The sequence below is a fragment of the Pongo abelii genome, chromosome 9, assembly GCF_028885655.2.
Source record: "Pongo abelii isolate AG06213 chromosome 9, NHGRI_mPonAbe1-v2.0_pri, whole genome shotgun sequence".
Classification (NCBI taxonomy): domain Eukaryota; kingdom Metazoa; phylum Chordata; class Mammalia; order Primates; family Hominidae; genus Pongo; species Pongo abelii.
In genome coordinates, this window is record NC_071994.2 from 15003679 (window position 1) to 15018651 (window position 14973).

Genomic DNA, 14973 nt, shown 5'->3' on the forward strand with positions numbered 1-14973 from the left:
GTCTACACTACCTTTTAGCTCAGGAAAAACTGAAGAAAATGATGGTTTTGTTAGCAAGGAAAAAGAGGAGATGTGGCTGGTACACAGGCAGTTTCTAATATAGAGTCTATTGACTATCAAACCTCAGGAAATTGTTACCTTAGAAAATTAAATTGTTATTTGATACATTTTGTTTCATAAGTTTAATAACAGCAACTATGATTAATATTAAATTAAAATTAGAATTGGAATTTAAGTTTGAAAACCTTCTCCCAAGAGAAAACACAAGAGAGTTTTGATGCAAGTTGAAAGTAAAATTGAGAATAAAATGCCAAGTTTTATCTATTGACAAAAGAAAAATAAAATTTATGAGGCGGGTTTATGTTAGAATCAGGGAATCTATTCTAGTATTATAGGGCTTCCACTTATTTCTAAAACTGAGAATGAGATAGCTTAGAGTTTTGTAATAGAGCTTAATTTTTGCTCCCCTTCACTCGTGTACAGCGGAAGTGCAAGATTTGAAGGAGAGTGTATTAGTCAGGGTTCTCTAGAGGGACATAACTAATAGGATAGATGTGTATATATATAAAGGGAAGTTTATTAGGGAGTATTGAGTCACACAATCACAAGGAGAGGTCCCACAATAGGCCATCTGCAAGCTGAGGGGCAAGGAAGCCAGTCTGAGTCCCAAAGCTGAAGAACTTGAAATCTGATGTTCGAGGGTAGGAAACATGCAGCACGGGAGAAAGATGTAGGCCAGAAGACTAAACCAGTCTAGTGTTTCTATGTTCTTCTGCCTACTTTTATTCTGGCCACGCTGGCAGCTGAGTAGATTGTGCCCTCCCAGATTGAGGGTGGATCTGCCTTCCAAGTGTTAATCTCCCTTGGCAACCCCTTCATAGTCACACCCAGGAATGATACTTTGCATCCTTCAATCCAATCAAGTTAACATTCGATATTAACCATCAAGAGTCCACCCCTTGTCAACGTGAACCCATACACATCTCCTGAAATCATACATAATTTTCAAATAAAGAAAATAAAGACAAAAGGCCAAAATTATGTCTTACACAATGCAGCTATTTTTTGTACAACCCAAAACGCACCAATCCCCAATCCAAATGCTATTACATAAAGTTAACAACATTTAAATGCTGATATGAAGTTAATAAATCTTATGCCACATGATAAAGAAAAAAGAAAGAAAATAAAATGAAGACATTTTCTTAGTACAAATGTATACATGCACAAACATGTTCTTAACAAAAGAAGGAGGAAATACTCATGACAATTACAGTCTTCATTTCTGCAACTGATCACATGGTTGTAGCTGGTGTTGATGACAGCCTTCTTCTACCACCAATTCTGTATTCCCTTTGCCTTCAGTAAGCACCTCAGCAGGTTGTGTTTTTTTTTTCCTGGTGGAGTGACCAAAACCTTCATTCCAGAAGGTCTAGTCTGGGCCATTTGTAGTCCTGCCCGGATTGGGTTGTTGTAGTTTCCCATTGACCTTAATCCTAGAGCATGGTAATACTAAGAGACACCCTAAGGGATCTCCTGTATTCTACACATACTTCCTTACCTCCATTGTGGAGTAGTAGACTAATTTTATCTTGATAGTCCAGGTCAGTCACCCTAGCCAACACTGTAACCCCCTTCTTAGCTGGTTGACTTAGAGGTAAGAGGAGCCCAAAGTGGCCAGGTGGCAATCTTAACTTCCAGCTTAATGAAATTGTTGTGTCTCCCGGCGGCAACGTTCCTTCCTCTGGAACTAAGACCTCTAGGCCAGCAGAACATAGGGTTGTGGAAACAGGAAGCAAAAATTTTGCTAGTAGGTCACTAGGGGTGATGGTAAGTGGTGCCACTTCCACTTATGCCCCTTGATTTCTGGACCCACAAATCTAGGCTATAGGAGAAACAGTACCTTATGTTAGACACTGATTCAGAGCATGCACAGCCTTCTGGAGAACATTGCCCCAGCCCTGAAAAGTATTGTCACCTAGTTGGTGTTGTAATTGTGACTTCAAAAGGACATTCCACCATTCTATCAATCCAGCTGCTTCAGGATGATGGGAAACATGGTAAGACCAGTGAATTCCATGAGAATGAGCCCACTGCCACATTTCTTTAGCCAACAAGTGAGTGCCTTGGTCAGAGGCAATGCTATGTGGAATACCGTGATGGTGGATAAGGCATTCCATGAGTCCTTGGATGGTAGTCTTGCCAGAAGCATTGCATGCAGGATAGGCAAACCCATATCCAAAGTAAGTGTCTATTCTGGTGAGGAAAAACCGCTGCCCTTTCCATGATGGAAGAGGTCCAATATAATCAACCTGCCACCAAGTCTGTCTGATCACTCCGAGGAATGGTGCCATGTTGAGGGCTCAGTGCTGGTCTTTGCTGCTGGCAAATTAGGCACTCAGCAGTGGCCATAGCCAGATCAGTGAATGGAAGTCCATGTTTCTGAGCCCATGCATATCCTCCACCCCCGCCACCATGGCCACTTCGTTCATGGACTCACTGGGCAATGACAGGGGTAGCTGGAGAAAGAGGCTGACTGGTGTCCACAGAACGAGTCATCCTGTTCACTTGATTATTAAAATCCTCCTCTGCTGAGGTCACCCTTTGGTAAGCACTCACATGAAATACAAATATCTTCACAGTTTTTGACCACTCAAAGAGGTCCATTCACATACCTCTTCCCAAAATTTATTTGTTGCCAATTTTCCTATCATGCTTCTTCCAAGTCCCTGACCACTCAGCCAAACCATTGGCTATAGCCCATGAATCAGTATATAATTGCACATCTGGCCATTTCTCCTTCCAAGCAAAGTGCACAACGAGGTGCACTGCTCGACATTCTGCCCACTGGGAAGATTTTCCTTCACCGCTGTCCTTCAGGGATGTCCTAGGAAGGGGCTGTAGTGCTGCAGCTGTCCACTTTGAGGTGGTGCCTGCATATCGTGCAGAGCCATCTGTAAACAGGGCCCTTGTCTTCTCTTCCTCTGTTAATTGATCATGGGGAACTCCCCATGAGACCATCGGTGCAGGCTGGGGGAGAGAAGGCAGTGTGGCAGGAATGGGGATCATGAGCATTTGAGCCACTTCCTCCTATAACTTACTTGTGCCCTCAGGAGTTGCTCAAGCCCAATCACGTATATGCCACTTCCATTTGATGATGGAATGCTGCTCTGCATGCCCCACTTTATGGCTAGACAAGTCAGAAAGCATTCAATTCATGATAGGTAGTTCAGGTCGCATGGTGACTTGATGACCCATAGCCAACCGTTCAGTTTCTGCCAAAGTCCAGTAATAGGGAAAGAGCTGTTTCTAAAAAGGAAAGTAGTTATCTGCAGAAGATGGCAGGGCCTTCCTCCAAAATCCTAGAGGCCTCTACTGTGATTCATCTATGGGGGACTTCCAAAGGCTCCTAACAGCATCCATCTCTGCCACTGACACCTCAAGCACAATTAGATCTGCTCGGTTCTATGGCCCAAGTGACAGAGCAACTTGTAGAGCAGCTTGGACCTGTTGCAGAGCCTTCTCCTGTCCTGGACCCCACTCAAAACTGGAAGCCTTTCAGGTGTCTTGATTAATGGGTCGAGTAACACACCCAGGTAAGGAATGTGTGGCCTCCAAAACCCAAATAAGCCCACTAGGCATTGTGACTCTTTCTTGGTTGTAGGGGGTGGGGGCAAATACAGCAACTTATCCTTCACCTTAGAAGGAATATCTTGACAGGCCCCACACCACTTACCCCCATAGAAATTTTACTGAGGTAGAAGGTCCCTGAATTTTAGTCATATTTATTTCCCATCCTCTGGCATGCAAATGTCTTACCAATAAGTCCAGTGTGCTTGCTACTTCTTGCTCACTGGATCCCATCAGTATAATGGCATCAATATAATGGACCAGTGTGATATTTTGTGGAAGGGAAAAGTGATCAAGATCTCCCTGAACAAGGTCATCACACAAAGCCAGAAGAGAGCTGATATACCCCTGAGATACGACAGTAAAGGTACATTGCTGGTCTTGCCAGCTGAAGGTAAATTGCTTCTGGTGGGCCTTATAGACAGGAATGGAGAAAAAGGCATTTACCAAATCAATGGCTGCTTACCACGTACCAGAAGATGGGTTAATTTGCTCAAGCAATGAAACCACATCTGGTACAGCAGCTGCAGTTGGAGTCACTACTTGGTTAAGCTCATGATAATCCACTGTCATTCTCCAAGATCCATCTGTCTTCTGCACTGGCCAAATGGGAGAGTTGAATGGGGATGTGGTGGGAATCATCACCCTTGCATCTTTTAAGTCCTTGATGGTGGCACTAATGTCTGCAATCCCTTCAGGGATGGGATATTGTTTTTGATTTACTGCTTTTCTATGTAGAGGCAGCTCTAATGGCTTCCATTTGGCCTTTTCCACCATAGTAGCCTTCACTCTACGAGTCAGGGGGCCAATATGGGGGTCCTGACAGCTGCTAAGCATGTCTATGCCAATTATGCATTCTGGCACTGGGGAAATGAATGCAGGATGAGTGTGGGGACGCACTGGAGCCACTGTAAGTTGAACCTGAGCTAAAGCTCCATTAATTACATGACCTCCATAAGCCCCTACTGTAACTGGAGGATCACAATGATGTTTTGGGTCCCCTGGAATCAGTGTCAGCTCAGAGTCAGTGTCCAGTAGTTCCCAAAAGGTCTGATCATTTTTTCTTTCTTTCCCCAATCCAGTTACCTGGTAAAAGGCCAGAGGTCTCCTTGAGGAAGGATGGGAGAAAGATTAACAGCATAAATTGTCAGTAGCATAGTGGGATCCTTCTTTAAGAGGACCTGGCCTCCTTTTCATTCAAGGGGTTCTGGGTCTGTAAAATGGCATATGACTGGAAATTGATAGTGGGGCTGTGATTCTCTGTTTTTATAATTCAAATTAGTGTTTTGTCCACTCGACCTGGAAGTTTTCTGCTTATATAAATTAAGTAAGAATTCGGTAAGCTTCCTGTCAATTTCACTTCTAGGAACACTGTAATTAATTAGCCAATGCCAGAGCTCTACACAAGTCAGACTATTCTGATTGCTGCCTTGCCTCTTCTGTCCATTATGGTAGCTGTGCCCACCTTTTCTTTGATGGCTGAGTGCTGCCATTTGGCCCCTGCCATCTCTGGATCCAATTATTTTTATTGCATTTACATTTGGTAGTTGAGTGACTGCAGTTCCTACTGTAAGACCTGGCATATAGAGAAGGGCAATCACGGAGCTCTTCAAGGATGCAAGTGCTGCCCTCTGAAATCTATTTCACAAAGTACTGGTCAAGGGTATATCTTCTGAACCCTCCTAGCTGGGATGAATAGGCTTAAAGTGACTAATCTACTCCTTCATCGCAATCTGCCTAAGCCTTTGGATCCCTTCCTCTACATTAAACCAAGGAGATCAGGCATTTTCAGCTCACCCACAGTGGGCCATCTTTTAATCCATATTTCAGCTAACCAAGCAAATAAACTAGAACTATTTTAACTCCGCAAGCTGCAACATTAAATGCAGAATCCCTGCTTAGAGGGCCCAAATCAGTGAATTCAGCCTGATCCAACTCTATGTTCTTCCACCATTATCCCACACCCTTAATATTCATTCCCATGCCTGTTTTCCAGATTTCTGCTTATATAAATTAGAAAACTCAAGCAGTTCTTTTCAAGTGTTGCACACCTTCTTGTGGATCGCATTCTGAACCTCACCTCTAGGGGCCTGCTGGGACTTTAGTTACAGGTCTAGAAGCAAACAGGGACCTTGGGGGTGGGTCCTGAGGAGAATCAACATTGTCTTGCTTGACAACTGCCTGAGAAGAGGCCATCACTATCAGGGAACCTGCCCCGATAGTCACGTAGGTTCTTTTCTGTTTTCCCTAAGCATCGGCTGGCTTGAGAAATAAAGGGACAGAGTACAAAAGAGAGAAATTTTAAAGCTGGGCATCCGGGGGAGACATCACATGTCGGTAGGTTCCTTGATGCCCCACAAGCTGCAAAAACCAGTAAGTTTTTATTAGGGAGTTTCGAAAAGGGAGGGAGTATGCGAATAGGTGTGGGTCACAGACATCAAGTACTTTACAAGGTAACAGAATATCACAAGGCAAGTGGAGGCAGGGCAAGATCACAAGACCACAGTACTGGGGTGAAATTAAAATTGCTAATGAAGTTTCAGCCACCATGGTCATTGATAACATCTTATCAGGAGACAGGGTTTTGAGAGCAACTGGTCTGACCAAAAATTTATTAGGCAGGAATTTCCTCTTCCTAATAAGCCTGGGAGTGCTATGGGAGACTGGGGTCTATTTCACCCCTACAGCCTTGACCATAAGAGACGGGCACACACCTAGGGGGGCCGTTAATAGGCCTATACCCCCAGGTGCGTATTCTCTTTCCCAGGGATGTTCCTTGCTGAGAAAAAGAATTCAGCGATATTTCTCCCATTTGCTTTTGAAAGAAGAGAAATACGGCTCTGTTCTGCCCGGCTCACCGGCGGTCAGAGTTTAAGGTTATCTCTCTTATTCCCTGAACAATTGCTGTTATCCTGTTCTTTTTTCAAGGTGTCCAGATTTCATATTGTTTAAACACACATGCTGTACAATTTGTGCAGTTAATGCAATTATTACAGGGTCCTGAGGCAACTTGCATCTTCCTCAGCTGACAGGATTAAGAGATGAAAGTAAAGACGGGCATAGGAAATCACAAGGGTATTGATTGAGGAAGTGATAAGTGTCCATGAAATCTTTACAATTTACGTTTAGAGATTGCAGTAAAGACAGGCATAAGAAATTATAAAAGTATTAATTTGGGGAACTAATAAATGTCCATGAAATCTTCACAATCCACATTCTTCTGCCATGGCTTCAGCTGGTCCCTCCATTTGCGGTCCCTGACTTCCCGCAACCATCACTGTTGCATTTGGCAGCACAGGGTTTATCTCTTCAGACAAAGGTGAAAAGGCTGATGGCAGTGTGGGTTAGGGAGGGGATGTTGCCACTACTGGTGATGGGGAAGCTGTTTTTTCTGGCAAAAAAAAAGTCTCCTGAGAGTTTACAAGCTCAGTGTCCCCAGCTTCATCAAGGTCCTACTGCACATCCCCATTCCAAGTTGCAGGGTCCCATTCTTTTTCAATCAATGCTCTCGCTTTAACAGTAGACACTTGGTGAGTCTATGTGTGCACCTTTTGTTGCAGATCAGCAAATCACATGATAAAAGCTTGTATCTGATTGTCCACAATTTCAGCTCTTTCTCTACAGAAGATAAGACTCTCACTCAGGGCAATCTTAGAAGATTTGAGGCTCAGTATCTGCTTCTGAAGCTTAGAGTTAGAATCCCTGAGTTCATAATTTCTTTCATCACTTTGTCCAGTGAATTTAGGAGCAAAACCAAAAAAAGAACTCCATCCTTAATATTCTGTCTTTCTAGATCCACTCCTGGTACCAAAATCTGTATTAGTCAGGGTTCTCTAGAGGGATAGAACTAATAGGATAGTCAGGGTTCTCGAGAGGGATAGAACTAATAGGATAGATGTATACATAAAGGGTAGTTTATTAAGACCAGAAGACTAAATGAGTCTAGTCTTTCCATGTTTTTCTGCCTCCTTTTATTCTGGCTATGCTGGCAGCTGATTGATTGAGGATGGGTCTCCCTTTCCTAGTCCACCAACTCAAATGTTAATCTCCTTTGTCAACACCCTCACAGACACACCCAGGAACAATACTTTGCATCCTTCAATTCAATCAAGTTGACACTCAATATTAACCATAACAGACAGCAAACGCTGTTCCGTCTCTGGAAAGTTGCAAAATATATATATATATATCTCCAATATATATAATATATATTACCAATGTCAATAATAGCTTTTTATTAAACTCTTACTATGATCTGGACATTCTGCTAAGTGCTTTTTATGTGTACTTTATATTTCACATCATCACCACAAACTTTTGAGGGAGGATTTCTCATTATCTTCATTTTATGGATGAAGAGAGGTTAAGTAACTTGCTCAAGATCACAACTGTTTGGTACAGGATCAGGGTTCAAATAGAGTCACTCTATTATCAGAATCACATACATGTAACTACCTAGGTTTCTGCTTTCATGTCCATTTTCTTTTCAAGATCACATTGAAAACCAGCTTACATGGTTTTAGCCTTCCACATGTGTTCAGTAGATTACCAAGAACTGCAGGAGCTGTGTTTGTCCACTGAGATCACTCAGACTCTTGTAGGCATTGAACTAGATTGGTAAATGCAGTAAATTGGTAAAACCTTTTTTTGCTGCTACCTTCCATTATTCTTTCAACCTTTTTTTCCAAACATCACCTGCAAAGTGCCTCTCTTTTCTCCCTTTTACAGTATAAGTACCAGCACCAAGAGCCAGCTGTAAGTTTCTATTATCCTTGGCCTCTTCAGTTCTATTCCTATTTATGTTTGACATTCTTTGTAAAGTTTTTTCCTCTGAGATACTATATACATATTTTTTCCTGTGGTAAATGAAGTCCCTTTATTCAATCCTATTTTCAAATATACAAACATACATATACACTTCTAATATGTATATCTAATTTCTGTATATAACGTTTTTCCAAGGTGCTTTACTGAATTTTTTAGAGTTTATGGTACTTTTTAGTTTATATTCTTGGATGTTTGCAATATATGTTATTCATACTTAAATAACAGTAGTTTTAGCCATTTGTTTCAACTATTTTTCTTATATAATTATTTTGGTTAATATACCCCAAATAGTAATATATAATAGTCTACATGTTTATCTTGATTTTGACTTTAATAAGATGGTCCTACTTTTTTTGAATCATTAAACATGATAAAGACTTGTAGACTGAGACAGATGTTCTATCATGTTACAGAAAGTATAATTATTTATATTTTACCCATAATGTTTAAGTCACTAATAATGTTGGATTGTATTAAATGTCCTATCCTATCAACACTGAAAACATGAGTAGCAATTAACAGGTAACATTTTTCTTAAATTTATTTATTATATATATTAGAATATTTCAATATTAAAAATCTTTGCAGAGTTGAAGGAACATCCCAAATGTTCATGATGTATTTTATGTCACATGATGGATGATTTGCTCTACTGCTTTTTTTTTTCCAATGGTGATTTAGATAACATGAATCATCTCTATGTCTGGGTATTTGGAAACTAAAGAAGTTTATTGAGCTATTTTATTAGTCCAGTTTCTTTATATTAAGATATAATTTTTGAATTATCTGAGATAAAATTTGTAAAGGAAATAAACTCTAATAATGGAATATTATAAGGTAGAGAGAGTCCAACCAACTTGACTAGCTATTTTGGCTAAATGAAAAATAATTGCCCCATTGATGGATTCAGATGAAGTAGTATATTCTAGTTATCAAATAATTGGGAACTAAATTTTATGTGCTGCTATTTTATTTTATGACTTTTTAAACATATTTTCAGTGAGAATTATTTTAGTGCATTTTTTGTTTATTGTATTAAATATTAATACTATATAAGAATTACTTCTTATCAGGAATTTGGAAGCTTTATCTTTCAGTGTCCTCAAACAGTTTTAATACCATTCCAGTTAGCTACAGGCATGGTGGCGGGCGCCTGTAGTTCCAGCTACTCGGGAGGCTGAGGCAGGAAAATGGCGTGAACCTGGGAAGCGGAGCTTGCAGTGAGCCAAGATAGCACCACTGCAGTCTGGCCTGGGCGAAAGAGCGAGACTCCGTCTCAGAAAAAAAAAAAAAAAAAAGATGTTAGTCCCTATTCTGGAATAATAGAGTAAAATTGTCTTGAACAGTATTTTATAAGTGGTAACTCAGTATCTTTTCCCACATCTTTGGATGTTCTTGCAACGTTAACCACTTTTATCCTCAACATGTGGCACCTGAAAAATTCTCAATCTCCATTCTGAATTTTACTACTTTTTTTGTACCAATTGTCCTTATTTCAATGCTATCTCAATTGCTTTATTCTGAAAATTGCCACTTACACAATATTTTGTAAGTAATAAAACTTCTTGATGTTTTGGGCCATTGGGTAAGTGTGGGGGGAAGAGTTCTTGCAGCACATCACAGCAGACTAAAATGCACAATTTAATCTTTATAATTATTATTATTATTGTTAGAGATGGAGTTTCACTCTTGTCACCCAGGCTGGAGTGCAGTGGCACAATCTCTGTTCATTGCAACCTCCACCTCCTGGGTTCAAGTGATTCTCCTGCCTCAGCATCCCAAGTAGCTGGAATTATAGGCATGTGCCACCACACCTGGCTAATTTTTGTATTTTTGGTGGAGACGGGGTTTCTCTGTGTTGGCCAGGCTGGTCTTCAACTCCTGACCTCAGGTGATCCACCCACCTTGGCCTCCTAAAGTGCTGGGATTACAGGTGTGAGCCACCACGCCCAGCCAAATCTTTATTATTAAAAAGCCTTTTGGTCATTTTCAACACCACCAAATTTTCAGTTACTTTTCCTCTCTATGAACTTTCAGCCTTTCGCCTTGCTGCTTAGTTCTTTTCCTCACTGTGCCCCTCCCTCATGTGTATGTGGAAACTCAACACTCTTCCTAACTTACTAGACAGAATCAATTGCATTCTGTTTACTTCATTTCTAGCTAATCCCACATAGTCTTGAGGGCTACGTAGTCACACCAAAATAACCACTTGAGGTGTCTTTGCGAAACTAATTTACTTCCTTTGAGATATCTAATGCTTTTTAAAGTAAGTAATTTTATTTCTTGCCACTCACTCAAAATAAGAAAAGAAAGTTTCTTTTGAGAATTTGACAAATTTTCCCAGTGTCACTCAGTTACAAATTGGCAAAAGCAAGATTCAATTGTAGAACTTCTTGTCTCTAATTTCCCTCTTATTTGCTATTGTTATCCTGAAGAAGAACCTTACTTTTAGTTTATGAGGCTCTCTTCATTCATAGACTTTAATGGCACAATGATAGAGACAAAATCTGGAATTGGCCAGGTTCATAGGGCTGATTTCGTGGGCATGGGACCTGTACAGTTACTCAGGACTTCAGAGTTAAAAGAGCCCTGTGCTTGATTTAATGCTCTGCTGTTGCTATCTTGAAATTATTTTTAAAAATTTTAAACAAGACACTCTGTAAATTACGTAGCTGGTTCTGCATTCATCTCAATCACCTTTCCCAGAGGCCATGATGAATTCCTGTTAACTGTGTGAACACTTTTATGCGTGTTCTCATAGCAGGGGACTTCCATAAGAGCTTTCTGGAATTTGAAGCAATGTGTCTCTTCTTGCCTGGGCACCTTTACATTCAGTCCACAGGTCTATGAGCCCATAGTGTATGCCCCATCCCAGGGTTGGCACCCCGGTAGACATAAGAAAGAGAATAGTTCCCTACCACAAAGGAACTTCGGTTCTCCTGGAAGAAAAAGATAGAAATGCTGGAAAGCATAAAATTATTAAAGAGGCTAGAAAAAGTTGAGCTCTAGAAAAAAGTAGTTAGAGTCTACCACCCAGAATCATTAGGCAGAACCATATGAAATTGCCAATGATCAACTATGCTTAACCTAGAAAGACAGCAGTTTCGTATAGCTCAAGCTAAGATATAGATGTAATTTTAACAAGAGTCTATAAATTACACAGCTGGTTCTGCATTCATTTCAATCACCTTTCCCAGAGTCCATGATGAATTCCTGTTAATTGTGTAAACACTTTTATGTCTGTTTATATAGCAGGGGACCTCCATAAGGGCTTCCTGGGATTTGAAGCAATGGGTCTATTCTTGCCTGGGCACCTGCACAATCAGTCCACAGGTCTATATACATGCTACGTTTTTTGGAAGTCCAGCCCTGTATTTGTTTTTGTAAATAAAGTTTTATTGAAATGTAATGAACCCATTTATTTACATATTGTGTATTGCTGCTTTTGTGTTATAATAACAGGTTTGAATATGTGTGCCAGAGACCTTACGGTCTGCAAAACCTAAAATGTACATTATCTGGCCTTTACGGAAAGCTTGCCATCTTCTAGTGTACCCTTCTCCATGGTAACATCCTTGAAGACAGGGGAATTGTCTGTTTAGTTTGCCGCTTTATATTCTGTGCCTACAACAACGTTTGAAACACGGAGGCCACTACAGCTGTTGAAGGCACAAGAAAATAAAAAAAGCAATGAATGCAAATATTCTCAAGGACTCCTTAAATCTGCATTATTCATATCCTGAATTCTTGGTCTATTGGCTCTTCCAAAACAGAGGGACTATCCCTAACCATGGAGAGAAAAAGAGAGAATATTTAAACCAGATAATCGCTGCATCAATCTGGGGTAAAATTATTAGAAATGAGTGTACTGCCCAATTGTTCTCCAAATTTTGACTATGTATCTTGGCTGAAGACTAGACCTAAAGCCAGTGCTCTGGGCAGATGGATTAAAGACTGACCTACTTGATGTTCATTGTATTAGCTTCTTATTTTTACCGTAACAAATCACTACAAATCATTAGGCAGAACCATATGCAATCATTTAGTGTCTCAAGACAATACAGTTTGGTTATCTTCTGTTTCTGGAGGTCAGAAGTTCAAAGTGGGCCTCACTGGGCTAAAATCAGAGTGTTGTCAAGGCCATACTCCTTTCTGAAGGCTTAGGCAACAATAAGTTTTATTGCCTCTTCTGGCTTCTGTAGGCTGCCTATGTTTCTTGGTTTGTCATCCCATCCTCCACCTTCAAATCAAGCAATGCAGCATCTTCAAAACTCTCTTGAATATATTCTGCCTCTTGCTTCCACTTATAAGGATTCTGTCATTACTTTGAACGCACCTGAATAATCCAGGAAAATTCTCTTATTCCAGCTAATAAGCAACCTTGATTTCAGCTGCAAATTTAATCCTTTTTGCTGTGCAAAAAGAACAATGGTCCCCCAGGGAGGTCTGCATTCTAATCCCCAGAAGCTGAGGATTAGGGGACTAGGATGCAGACCTCCCTGGGGGACCATTACTCTGCTTACAATCACTAAGATATGGAATCATAATATTTTCTCAATGATATGAGTTTCTAGTACTCAATAGGATATGATGACAATTTTCTTTATACTACCTTCCTAACTTTTTAAAGCACTTTCATCTTCCATGCACACAATAGCACTGGGAGATACTGAACTAGGGAATAAATGTTTGTGATTATTTTATCAGTGAAAAAAGTGAGAAGTTACTTCAGCAGATCAAGAATTGGTCAAGGGAATGGCTGCCATTGGGAGGCAGGTTTCCTGACTCCCAGCCAGTGCTTTTTCTCTTATGACATTGTGGTTACTGGTAAATGTTTTCACTTGTCATCTCCATTTCTCACATTCCTTTGTTATGAGTTTTCTCCTAGGGTATGGATGGCATGGTGCTCCTCTTAAGTGTGCTGGAATTCTGCATTGCTGTGTCCCTCTCTGCCTTTGGATGTAAAGTGCTTTGTTGTAGCCCCAGTGAGGTCAGTATTGGCCTTCATTTGAAGGTATCTGTATTACTTTTGTATTGCTGTATAATCAGTTAAACAAACTTATAGTCTTAACACAATACACATTCATTATATTTCAGTTTCCATGGTTCAAGAGTCTTGGCCCAGTGGATATGGGTCCTTGGTTCAGGATCTTGTCTGTCATCAGGGAGTTGGCTGGGGCTGTGGCCTTGTCTAAAGCTTCTGATTTTCTTTCATGTGAATGTGGTGGAATTAATTTCCTTTAAGTTGAGGACTCATGACAATGTACTTTTGCTTTGAGACCAGCAGGAGAGTCAGAGTCTCTAGTGCTTTAATCCTCTCATAAAGCATTCACATGAAGAGGTGAGGTTCATCCAGAATAATGAGTTTTTTTCTAAACTGAAAGTCAACTAATCAGTACCTACACACAGGACTTGTATCCCATCTTACACACTGGTTTCATCCACACTTGAGGGGAGAGAATCACAAGGGATCAGTGAGTGTCACCTTAGAGCTCTGCCTAGCACAAGAGCTAAATAAAAGCTCTTTTCCCCTTCCTTTCTCACTCAAAGAGCATAACCTCTGAATCCAGATAAGAAAATATTTCACAATGAAGAGGTCCCCAAAAGTACTTGGTTTTGTTCTATTATCCTATTACAAGAACTTTTCCTGGAATACTGAAGGAATGTCATGATCTCAGACTTCTCTATCAGTCTGTGCCCACCTGCCCACTCTCAGCCTGAGACCTGCAGCAGATGCTCCTGGCAGTTAAGCCAAAAGAACATCACACAGAGAGAGGAAAGTGAGGAATGGAAGGAGAGAAGAAACCAAGAAAGAGGCTTTAGGAATAACGGGGTGGGATATCCTCCAAGAATTGAGGGTTCCAGAATGAGGAAATGGATAGTAAAACCCCAACAGCTACTCATTAGCTTCATTACCCAAAGTCTGAAAGGCAGACAAAACCGTCAGCTGAAGAATAAAGTAATTGTAGTTTGATGAGATTGTTTCTCTGGTGCCCTTCTCCATCATTTTGTGCCTCTCTGTCTTCTTTAGGGATTCCCAGGCAACACCACATCCCACTCCCTGACAGCCCTCCCTCACAGAAGAGAGATTGACTATAGTGCATTAACTCTAGTAGTGGGGTTTTGCATTGATGAAATTACAAAATCATTGGTAATTGCTGAGAATCTCTCAATTTTAGGGTTTTACAATGCAAGGGAAGAGAATTAACTGCTATAACTGGGCAAAATCCTTCAATGGCTTCCTCTCTAACTCATAATAAAAGCCAGAACTCATACTAAATCCTAGAAGTCCTTACATCTCCTGATTCTTTGTTCTGTCTTGGATTTTGTAAAATATCCTAACTTATATCCTGATATGTTGCCTTGAGATTATTTTAAGTGGCCTGAGAATGCCTTCTGTTGGTTTAAATTAGTGCATACATAAACTTTTTAAGGTTAACACTTATATAAGCAACCTAAGATTAGTACATTTTTAGTTGTAAAAAGCTAATGCAAATATTTTAGTCAATTCATGCA

The 14973-nt window shown here is 40.4% G+C and overlaps 1 pseudogene; it reads right to left on the reverse strand.

The window, feature by feature from the left end:
* Positions 1 to 1216: 1216 nt before the first annotated feature.
* On the reverse strand, positions 1217 to 14464 carry LOC129048852 (uncharacterized; annotated as a pseudogene).
* Between the last annotated feature and the right edge of the window lie 509 nt (positions 14465 to 14973).